A 12,951-nucleotide genomic window follows, 5' to 3' on the forward strand; every position below is an offset into this window, starting at 1 on the left:
CCATCCCAGACAGTTTCACAAAATAAGGGGCCCCAAACAACATTTTGCACAGGGCCCCCAAAAAACTAGAAACAGCCCTGCAAATGCCACAAAAAGTCAAGAAGTGTTCAGCAGCCAGAGGAAACCAAAATCAATCACCAGGAGTGATCGACATCAAATGAGCAGAAACACACATAAAGTCAATTCCATGCAGCCAGTCTGAGCGAGTGCAGGGTTTTCTATATTCCTCAAGACACAGACATGAGTAGATTATGGATGTATGCAGGAGAGAAAATAGGTGCACATGTTAGACACCCTGCTGCTTAATATGATCCACAAAGGGCCCCCAAATCTTTTACAAATTTAAAATAACTGTTAGGGTATCTGATCTCTTCCAGATGTAGGCAGGAAATCAAATCCTTGAACCATTTTTTCATAACAAGGAGGAAAAGAAGACTTCCATTCCTTCAGATATATCCCTTTCAGCTCTCACCATGCTAGACATAAGAGCCAGTTGACTCTCATGTGGTGGTTATGAATGGATGTCAGAACAGAATAGCAGAATAGTTACAGTCAGGAATGACTTGAATCCCCAGTATTACACTGTACCATAATACATAATCTGGATACAAAAAAGTAACTGTATTCCATTACAGTTACAGATACAAAAGATGAAATCAGATTAAAGATACATTTAGTAAAAATGGGGATTATTAGTAGGATAACAATTTTAAAATCATGAACAATATATTGGTGTGCACAGTGTACGTACAGTCTTTGTCTTTAAATCAATCAATCGATAAATTGCACACAAAAATGGAAGGAACAGCTGGATAAACTAATGAACCTAACAACCAACATCAAATACTATAGTATCAAAAACTTATTAAATTAATCTCTTAATCTATCTGATAATCAATTAATCACTTTGATATTCACTTTCTAATTATAAAAAAGTGAAATTTCTCAGATTTCAGCTTCTTAAATGTGAATATTTTCTGGTTTCTTTACTCCTCTCTGACAGTTAACTGAATATCTTTGAGTTGTGGACAAAATAAGACATTTGAGGACATCATCTTGAGCTTAGATCAACATTTTTCACCATTTTCTGACATTTCATGGACCAAACAACTAATCAATTGAGAAAATCATGAAAATTGTCACATTACAATATTGTGATACTAGGATTACATTACTAACAGGTTTTAACAGGTAATTAGTAACACAAGACCAGAGGAGGTGACTTAAAGTCCCGTCCTCTGACTTGGATCTATCACATGTAGAGGAAAGAGAGAGTTAAATCTTGTTCAGCTTGACCTTCAAAAAGATTTGTGTTTTTCAGCGTTTTTTTTTTTTTTTTTCCAGTTTTTGAAATTAATGCTTCTGTGGATATGTTACAAAAGGTCAAAAGAACATAACAGTGGTCCGACCTCTGCCAACACGTCCACTGTATCGAGCAAACATCCAGTCGACTGCCTAGTTTAGTTGAACTGTCTCACATTCAAGTGCGCCGTCTCTTGAACCTGGATTTCAAGAGCTCGTCACTTTCCTCCCTCGCCTCTTTTTCTTCCTCAACTACTTCTTTCTGCTGCACTTCAGAACGGCTGCCAGTGAAACTCCATCTTCTGACCCTGCGTTGTGTAGTGCCTGTTGACATCAGCAGCACGCACAAAAGAAGTACATAAAAAACAAATAGTGCAGGGAGCTCCACTGCCTCGAGAGCAGAATCGCTCATGTCCCATAGAAGAAGAAGTTCACTCAGAGACACTGCGTGGTCAGTGTGTCAGGGGCAACTAATCATTTTCAATTAATGTGGGGAAAAGGTTTCTAAAGCTCATATATTTCATGGATTAAAAAACTATTTGTTACTATATTGAGTTTACTGCAAATGAAATCATGTGTTTTGAATATTTTTGGGGCTTTTATTGCCTGTTCATTGGACAGCTGAAGATATGAAAAGAAAGGGTCATAGGCAGGAGTCGAACCCACGGCCACCGGAGAGGACTTACAGAACCAGTACATGGGTCAAATGCTCTACCAACTTATGAGATTTTTTCATCTTCTCTCCTTAAAGTGCACCAGATTGATGCATTCAAAAGTCAAATGCACTTCCACAGATCACCTTTGAGGGTTTGGAATCCCTCCATTACCATCCCAGACAGTTTCACAAAATAAGGGGCCCCAAACAACATTTTGCACAGGGCCCCCAAAAAACTAGAAACGGCCCTGCAAATGCCACAAAAAGTCAAGAAGTGTTCAGCAGCCAAGTAAAGTAAACCAAGTAAAGAACTAAATCAAAAAACAAAACAAAACAGACAAACAGAAAAATTCATATATATTCAAATCAATCCAGCAAATAATAAAATATGATGGAAATCGTGCTTTCCATAATAACAGGAGAAAATACTAAATATGTAAACCTTTCACTTCCTTGATAGAGACCTGATGCTTTATGATAGATTATGTTGTATCTGAACCTTTACTGCAAAAAATCTGTTCTGTAGTGTTTTTCTTTTTATCTCTGACTGATGTTCAATCATATATTTTTTAGGAAAATATCAATTGTAAATAAAAAACACATTTTCTTTTTCTAAAAGCAAGATGAAAGAAAAAAAAATAAAAGCAAGATGAGAGAAAGTAAAACCCCTTTTCCACACTGAGAAGTGTCTGCAACAAGAGGTGCATTCCAATACCCATCCCACACTGTAAAATAAAACAGTTAAGAAAACTTATAACTTCAATCAAACTCAAAGTCTTAAGTGAAATAACATAAAAAACAGCCAGTAAGCTTTTGTTTAAGTGATTTATTTTCCTTCTTAAAAAGTGAATTCAATTAAGTGAAAGTGAATAATGGTAAATAATTTAATATTTTCAACTGCAACCATTTAAATAATGACAAATCAGGTTCAAATACAGATTTTTTTTTATGTTTCTAAAAGTCAGAGATTCAAATTTATCCAAAGAAATCAACTCAGTGTAGATTATAGGTTGGCAAAACTTATTTTTCAAAAAGAGTTTGACTTAAAGTCAAAAATTTAGTAAAGACAGTTAAGAAATTATGAGTTTTCTTAACTTTTTTAAAAATGGTGTGTATAGTATTTAGTATGCTAGAAAATAAGAATTATATTTGTAGTATGTCCTGATACATAGCATATCAAATGCAGTATATGCCAAAAATACCAATACCATAATGCATCTGGTCACATTTTGCAGAACACAAGCCAGCATGCTTCTGACCCACAATCCTCAGCAGAGTGAAAAATACGCCACATCAGCTGAGCCACAGACAGGTGACGCCTCATTAGCTGTGTTCCAAATGCATACTTTTTCTTTTTAGTTAAAGTTTTGCACTATGACTGTGACAAATGTATGAGAGAAGGGGTCAAAGTCAAAGGGACAGTTTTAGGATGAGGTAGTATGTACCAGCTGTATGCAGACTGCATGCAACAGTACACTGTGTGTGAGGGCAGCTGCAGTGCTGTACATACTGAAAGTATGAAGAAAAGGCATGAGATTCGGAAGCAGCAAAGATCTCCTAGCAAGGCAGGACAGACTGTATGTAGCCTGAGAGGTGAAACACAGAACAAAAAGTCTTCAAAGCTTTCAATGCACGTCTCACTACTCACTGCGTGTTAAGCTGATTGCTCAGAAGCCGATTCAAATGAGAGCATCAACATTTTGATCAGCTCAGATCCTCTTCCCTCCGGACTTTGGATGCTGGACAGTCAGAGGACACTGAGCCTCTCAGAGGAAAATCAACCTGAAACTATAAGAGTGAGGAGGACAAAGAGGAGTTTGAGAAGTGGAGGTGACGCCCTTACAGTTGGCTGTGCGATCAGCCATCATGACTGCGTTGACTGTGTTAGTATCTTGTCCTCTCATGCTCTTCATTACACTTTAACAGCTCGGCGCAGTCTTCCACTCTGCCCTGTGTTTCATTACAGGAGATAATTATCTTGCTCATCACTGTGAACTATATAAAAAGTAATCTGATCCTCACCAGCAACAAGTGGAGAACTACACACTATCATTCTTGTGTATAAATGCATAGCGGTCAACACTGAGATTTAAAAACAAGGGAAATTTTCCCACCTACCCCTCACACTGAATCCTGAACTCATCACCAGGAAAACACTTTGACTAGTTCTTACATTAAGTAACATGAGTGTGTTTATGCTCGACACATTTGTCATTCTGACATCACGTTTCCTATCATGTCCTGGTAGAGTTAGGAGGGTTACTTTAAAAAAGTATTCAGATACTGTTGAACATGTAGTCAGTAATGTATCCAAAGTACCACAATATTATAGTAATGCAACTTGATTACTTTCTGTTACTTTTGGATTTCCTGAATAGAAAATATGGTGAAATTGTTTAGCTTGATATAGTGTTTTAGTGCCGCAACAAACAATTATATTCACTACTGATTAATCGATTAGTTGTTTGGTCAATGAAATGTTAGAAAATGGTGAAAAATGTTGATCAAAGCTCAAGATGACGTCCTCAAATGTCTTGTTTTGTCCACAACTCAAAAATATTGAGTTTACTGTCAGAAACCAGAAAATATTCACATTTAAGAAGCTGGAATCAGAGAATTTGGACCATTTTTCTTGAAAAATGACAAAGAACAATTAATGGATTATTGAATCCTGTCACAATGTTGTCAACTGAAAAATAGGTCCAAACATGTGGAGCACTCAAACATAAGTCCATGTGTTCCATGTTTCTTTCCTGTAATGATTATTTTCATTATTGATTAATCGGCTGACCATTTTCTCCATTAATCAATTAGTTCTTTGGTCCATAAAATGTCAGAAAATGGTGAAAAATGTTTTTCAGTGCTTTGTCCTCAACTCAAAAATACTCAGACACTAGAAAATATTCACATTTAAGAAGTTGAAATAAGAGAATTTGGATTTTTTTTTAAATTAAACAATTATTTAAAACTATTAATCAGTTATCAAAATAGATTCAGATAAATTTAATAGTTGATTAATAACAGATTAGTCATTGCAGCTCTAAATGTTTTATGTCGGTTGTTAGGTTTATTAGTTTTTTCACCTGCTCCTTCCTTTGTTGTGCACAATTTATTGATTGATTGATTTAAAAACAAAAAAATTGGTGAAATTTCCACAGTAAAGCATTTTTTCACTAGAGGCTATGATAATACCTTTTTGCTAGATACTGCATCCCTCTCATTCATTCAGTTCATTATTTCTTCCTCTCCTTCTTATCATGGAGGTCACTTGATTAAGTCACTTTTTGTCACTAAATATTACAGATAATTTTCTACATCCTGCCACCTGCTTAACCAGAGAGCAATGCAACAAGCACATCAAACAGGCCCACTGGTCCATGCCTTTTTTTTTTTTTTTTTTAGAAAGGTTAAAAATTTGGGAGATTTATGGGAAAATATTTGGACAGGAGGACAGCGGGAGAAAATGGTGAAATACAGGAGGGTTGACAGGTATGTAAATGTCTCTTACTAAAGCTGCCTCTGTACATCACATCTCTTCTCAAATTTAGAACTACTGTTCCACAGAGCAGATCCTAACTCTTGGTAAGCTACTAGTAAATACTGAGCTTGGGAAGACTGCCTTCAGCACTTTGCACCCTGTAAATGAAATCCACTTCAAAGGACACTGGAAGTTGAAAGTCTCTCTTGCAAAAGAGATCTCGATCTAAATGAGGTTTCCTGATTAAATGAAGGTTACGTAGCTGAAGAGCGACGAGTCAGGTGGCAGCAGCCGAAAACGAGCTTACCTCAGTTTGAACTGCCAGACAAGAATCCAAATGTGGAATCGAGCAAGAGAGAACAGGTGTGTCTGTGATTTGTTCAGGTGGAGCACCAGGGGAGATGATCTAACGTTCACATGCTGCGGTAACCCCAAAAATGATTAAAACATTAAACAGCAGCATTTCTTTGTAATAACGGTGACTGTAGATATTCCACAGAACTCTGAGATGTCAGGTTTCTGTAAAGCTATGTTTTATTTACAAAAGAAACTGGAAAAGATCACCTGTAAAGTGCAGATCTTCACTAGGTAACAGGTGGTGAAGCACCTACTGCAATGCCACAACAACTGCCAAATGCAACCATCCATAAAGTGTGTTTATATTAACCTTGAGAGGCAGCTGGATTCGCAAGATCACGCGAAAATCCATTTTGGCAGGCGTCAAGTTATCTGTGTGTGTCCAGCCAATCAGCGTCCTAGGAGAGACGAATGGAAGTTATGGGTGCGGTCTTAGGTTTGATGACAATGAGATTAGTCACTTTTCGTGTTCACTGCTTTATTTATTACGCTTCTACTATGTCATATGGTTTGTTGATCTGATTGGTTAAAGTTAGCCCATGTTAGACCAGATAGACAGATGGTTCATCCAGCCACCTGCCAGGAGGACGACTTCCCACATGGTTCTGTGTAACAAACCATCTGGCGGGTTAGAACACTGGAACCAACCAGGTGTCTTTTCAACAATATAAAAGAAATAAAAAACTACATTTTGGAGAAACTCACAAAGTCTTAAATTCTAAATAATTTCCACTTGATGTTGCATGAAGTTGTAGCTACTAAGAACGTTAACAGGCTGATTAGATCACCGCCGGTAAGTGAATATAATTCCAACAAGTAACCAGTATCATGATCAATTTATCATATTAATATCAACACAAATTTAATGAAAATCAGTTCAGAATGAATCAAGTTACAGTAAATCTCATTTGTTTACAAACGGTCCTTGAATGCTTCATTATGGTGAACATGTAGACCATAGATGACAATGTAAAGTCTAGTGGGAACCGAGTTAGGGCCAGTGGACAAAGACTACTGCGTATATTCAGTGGGCCACAGACCACAGAAGTACACACAGACACTAGAAAACTGTTGCACCATGTTGCCAACACTATCCAGATCATATGATAGATCCATGTCACAGATGCATAGTAGCGGCATACAGCAGTGGCCAACGTATGGACAGTCAAGATGGTGAGGATTTATTTATCTTGTATAGTGGATCATAACATATTGCTATGGAATTAATCTGCAGATGCTCCAGTTTAGGATGAAACTAAACTTTTCCACGGATGTCAGTTTTTGAAGACGAGGAAGCCTAGACTAGGAAGCGAGACTGGGTAAGCCTTGTTTTCAGCCCTCCTACCAGCCGGTTAAGATGAGCGAGAAGTCAGCAGTCGGCATAAAACAGAGCATTCAACAAAACAAGTTTTTCAAAAAACTGGGGTCCAGTAGTATGTGAGATAACTGTGGACAGTAGCTTAAACCCTGTTGGTCACACACACAGACACACACAACCTATCACATGATGTCCAGCAGGTGTAATGATCCTGATGAAGACAGCATGTATCCAGAGCACCACAGTATGGGCAGATGTATCTTTTTACTGACCCTAAAGTGACTCTTTAACCAAATCTAAAATCTAATTATAGGCTGGTTGTGATTATAGAATTTCAAAATTATCTCACCAGATTAAAAATTCAAAATGAGACAAAAATGATAACAACTAAACTTATACTAGGCCCATAAATTTCAGTGTGTGTTCGTACACAAGTGCCAGCTTGAATGTGGATGGAGATAATGATTGCCATTATGAGTCACAGTAAGCTCCTAACATGCACACAGTAGGTGCTGTTGCTGTGACTAGTTTCTGCCTGACTGCTCAAAACGTGCCCCAAATCGCCGTCCTCTCCCTGCTTATCTCCCCGCATGCAGGACCCAGCCCCAGTTATTTGTGATAATCCACAGATTGTAGGCAGCTAACAGACATTTGTTTTACGACAGATGCCAGATTCAGATAAACATTTAATTAGCAACTCATCAGCTCTGTCAAAGCCAATTACCCCAGTCTCCAGCCCTCGCCAAAAAACTGCTCCTCTCGCAGTTGGTCTGCACAGCAGCTGACTCTGCTGGCTGCGGCGGGACGCGAGGAGCCAGAGGCGAGCGCCGAGCCGAGGCCCCCGTCACTGCGCCGGGATTGTGAGCGGCTAATCCAGCCATTCTGCCACCGCCGACTCTGGTGGGTCAGAGCGGCGAGGAGAATGGTTTAGATAGAATTACAGGCTGAGACAACATTGTGCTATTTATCAGCACTTTACACGCCTGTTGTGAAAATTACTGCTAGCGAGGTGTCTTGGCAGCGCTTTTGGTTGTCACGACAGCACATTTCTCAGCACTCAGAAGGAGTGTGATGTGAATTTTTCGGGAGGCATGGTGGACACACTGTTTGGCTGACAAGTGATCTCCGGGCAGCGTGGTGCGAAAACAGCACAGAAGTGACGGCTTAGCAGCGAAGATTCAGCTGAAAAGAAGAAAAAAATTGACAAATCGTAGTGAGAGCAGTCTGCTTCCCTGTTAGAAGATCGATGTGTAGATTTATATGTATGTAGAACAGAGAAGTCTGGTCCACAGAGACACGGGAGTCTGTTCGTCCTCTATTTCTGAGAGGCAAGAGGGAGATCAAAATATTTTTAAAAGAGGAGGAAATGGATGAAATAAACCAAATCTCAGAATCATTTACCCTGTAATAGTTGCCAGAAAATTGTAATTTTTTGAAAAGGAAGTATTTATTGGACCTTTTGACCAAAAAAAAGTATATAATTTAAATTTTGTATCATGTTTGATACATCAGGCATATATGAAAATGAATTGATCACAATAATTTTGATTGTAGAAACAATAACAGGAACTGTTCACTAGTTTTGGAAAATGTGGCACATGTCAATTGGTTTGGTTCTTTTTTTTTGCATTTCACATCTTGGTCTGCAAAAACAGCTCGGCCAGTGTAACTGCATATGTAAGTAACAGACATAAATATCTCAATCTCCACTCAAACTTTATCTTAAGATGACGTTTCAGTCTTAAATGAGTTTGTTTTACAGTGTATTTGTGATTGTGGTGGAATAATACAGACTGCATTATGACAGGGGCGTCACCAGGGGTTTTGGGTTCCATGACCACACTGGGAACCCACCACCACCACAAGCTACACCAAACCCTGTGCTATTGCTGTGACCAAACCTCCAGAACCCAGCTGACCCGTTCAGAGCTTTACACAACTCAGATCAAAATTTACTGTACAATATTTACTGACAGTGTAAATAAAACACTGTGCAGACATGAAAACATTCTGCATACAAGACTGGTTTGATAACCTCTATAAGAAATGTGCAAAAGCCTACTTTTGTAGTCTAAATGTAATTTTAATGGTAAAATTAATGAATGTAAACATAACATTAAAGAAGAAATATAACAAATTATGTAAATGACCATATCATAATGATCATCATAATAAAAAAAAAGAAATTGTCATGTACCCCCTGCGATTATGCCAACTGACATGTGACTGAACACAACGCTGCAGGATGAGGGAGACTGAGCTGCTGAGCCTGAAGCTGAATCTGCCCCTGGTGTCCCCTGACACCAGGGGCAGCAGCATGATTTAGTATTGGAAAAAATGATCAAATGTTCCCGTCAGTCACGAGCTGTTAGAATCATCCTAACTTTCTCCCCCCAACATGGCGTCCCTGTTTGTAAATATATTACCTGCTGTATCATATTTAATATACACACTTTCAATGTAACTACTATAAAATAAGGTAGAAAATATTGAGCAATTACAGGTTATTTCACTGAAGTAAATATTCATATTGGAATATTATTTTGAAATTGTATTTCTCTTGTACTCAATCATGAAAAATACTTTGACTTTTCTGATTTAACATTTAAATAAATTAACCTGGTAAGAAAAAAACATCACACTCATCAAACAGTTGGTTTAAACTAAGGTCCCGCCTCTAACTGAACTCATAACCAATCGTACTTGTTATACTTGAGGTTAATGGGACGGCACTTCAGGTGGCCGAGGAATGGATGGAGAGCACCTTTCTTGAAAGCAGGCTTTATTGAATTGCTGTTGTATTAGACTGTATTAACTCATAAACTGGAAACTAAATGTAGATTGTTGTTATGATTTGCGCTCTGGTTTGTTGTAATGGACGTGACAGGCCTGTATATGCACACTCTTGATAAATAATCTTCTGCATTTGATCTGTATGGTTAATCTGGATTAAATGAAATTGTGTTGTTTCTATGAGATCCTGTAAACCATCGTTTTATTGCTTAATTTTTAGAGATAAACAGTCAACAAGTGTAAAATAACATGACGCTGTCGGTTAGTTTTCCTCCTGTCCTCCCCAGTTTTTCGAGTCACCAGCCGCCACTGATGTAGAACGTGAAGAACGATGTGGTGAACAGCACATGTGGTCAGAGGTCAGAATTCCAGGCAGCATCTCTGTGCTTATTAGTTATTGTTGAGCCCACATTATCACATTTCACTCAAATTAGAAGTGTGCATGCTCACATATTATACACACCGAGGCATCTCTATAGCATTCACATTAGAAGCTACTCTGCACTGACCTGTAACCTAGCAACCGCCTGACGTCTCACACAAGCACATGATTAAAGGTACCTTCTTTTCCATTCTGAGCATGAACCCTTTGATAGATTTCCCCCCCTTCGACTCCAGCATTCTCTCCTCAGTAGCATGCCAAGAACACTCACATTACCAACAAATATGAAATATGAATCGCCACGCTGGTTTTAGCCTTTTGAGACCAGGGGTCCGCGGCTGCTGTAGTCTGCAAAGCCCCATCATTAACTGCTCTGGAGAGCGGTTACGCATCTGGCTTTTCATGTCACACCAGGACGGCGGCTGATCTGCAGGGGCGGTTGGAGCACTCTCTGGTCCAAAGCGAAGCTCACCGCCTGGGCCCTGCACCACTCCACACGCACAAATAAACAGCTCAGTATCACAGCAGTTTGTGAAACAGTCACGAAATGTCATCTATAGATTCATGTACATGGACGTAAATCATCAATTTTTTCACAGTCCGTGGGCATGACTCTCAGCGTAATGAGGACGAACATAAAGAACAAGAAAGTCTGCAGAGGGAGGAGGATGGGTTGGATGGCTGGGTCCAGAGGTGGGAAGTAACTAAGTACAGTACTCAATTACTGTGCTTAAATGGAGTTTTCAGGCATCTGTACTTTACTGGAGTATTTATTTTTCTGACAACATTTTATCAAATATCTGAAATTTCTACTCCTTGTTATTTTAGTTTTAATGCATTTGAGGGAAATTATTGATTGATTTTTTTCTGCATCGTGTGCCGACTTCCATCAGTGCATAAATACGAAAACAGCGTAAAAGACCTGACATAGCAAAAAAAAGATGTAAAAGAATGTAAAAGATGTAACAAGAAAAAGAAACAACTTAAAGGGACAGTTCACCCAAAAATGAAAATTGAGTCATTATCTACTCACCGTCAAGCCGATTTAAGGTCGGGTTTAGTTTTTTAGTCCACAAAACACTGCTGGAGTTTCACAGTTGTGTTGCAGAATCTCCCAAACAATGGAAGTGAATGGTGACCTAACAAAAATAAACCCAACCTGAAATCGGCATTAGGGCGAGTAGATAATGACTGCATTCTCATTTTTGGGTGAACTATCAGTTTAAGATGTAACAAGACGAAAACGAAGTAAAGTACATAACAACATGTAATGAGATGAAAAAATTAATGCAACAAGATAAAAACAACATAAAAGATGTAACAGGACGAGTTAGATAAAAGATGAAACCAGGAGGAAACAATATAAAAGATATAAAAAGATGAAAACAATAGGGTCGGTTAGCTTTGCACAGAAACAGCTGGTAGAAACGTCCTTCAGAGGGCAACTGTACTTTTGTACTTTGAGTTTGTTTCAGAGCCTGTACTTTTACTTGAGTAAAGAAGTTGAAGCAGTCTTTTTTTACACAAGTATCTGCACTTTTACTTGAGTATGAATGTGTGTGCTTTTGCCAACTCTGGAATGCAGCACTGTTCGTGGATCATCAGCTGTTGAGGATGAAAACTTTCTGCCTGGAACAGGTAGTTTTACTCAGTTTTTAAGCTTCCTAATGCAGCATGAACGTAGATGTCCAGTGAATAAGGGCTTTTCACAAAGTTCTCATATAAAACTTGTCACCTGGAACATTAACCTCAGCTGGAGGAGTTTTCAACCAACTCTAATACTCGCTATCAACATCTTATAAATACTGCTACTGACTGTCATCATTTCAGCCAACAAAATAGAGAGCTGTTGGAAAAGGGAAGCCTGCTGATGTTCACTGCTGTGTGAAATTTTAGACTCATTGTTCCAAAAATTACTACAAACCTTGAGTGGTAAATCTACCACTGTGATCACTGTAAACTACACATGTGCTGTGCTAGAACAAAAAGCTCGATGCAGAAAGGCGTAGCAGCGGTAACTAAGGGAATTGGAGCTTAGCAGAGGGTCAATTGGATGAGTTAGTAACACTTCAACACATAAGAGCATTTCTGCAGCACCACTGCTGCACTACAGGCCAAACTGTTCCTCCACACTACAACTGCATGTGTGCACAGGCAGCATCCATTTTCATAATGCCACCTTAAGGTATAATTTGGGAGTTCTACATAAATTGCCTCACCCTGCATCATTGCTTTCCTCCTCCTACTTCCCCTCATCTGCTCCTCCTCACACCTCCGTGTCTCTGAGTGCATTGTTAAGGCTCTCCAATAAGCAGATAAAGGAGACGCTGGGGAACCTGGGCTGAGACAGCAAGAGAACAAGGAAGGAAGAATGGAGGAGAGATTTTTAAAAGCTGGGTTTTACTGTAGTGCGCGCTTGTGCGTCCACTGTACATGCTGCTGAGGGATATCTGTGCGTTGCGCCACACTTTCTGCTTAATCTCAAATGGGGAGGAGGGAGGAAGAAAGGAGTGAGGAGGAAGGAGGAGGTGAGAGTGGGGGAGAGAGTTGGTCTAAAGGCTTGGAAGAGAAGAGGCAGGACTGGGAGACTGGAAACGGGAGATAGGGGAATGACTGCATATTGGCACTAAAATGGGATATACTGTAGAGTATGTGAAAATAAAACC

Source organism: Lutjanus erythropterus, chromosome 17 (assembly GCF_056507025.1).
Source record: "Lutjanus erythropterus isolate fLutEry1 chromosome 17, fLutEry1.hap2, whole genome shotgun sequence".
NCBI classification, from domain to species: Eukaryota; Metazoa; Chordata; class Actinopteri; order Lutjaniformes; family Lutjanidae; genus Lutjanus; species Lutjanus erythropterus.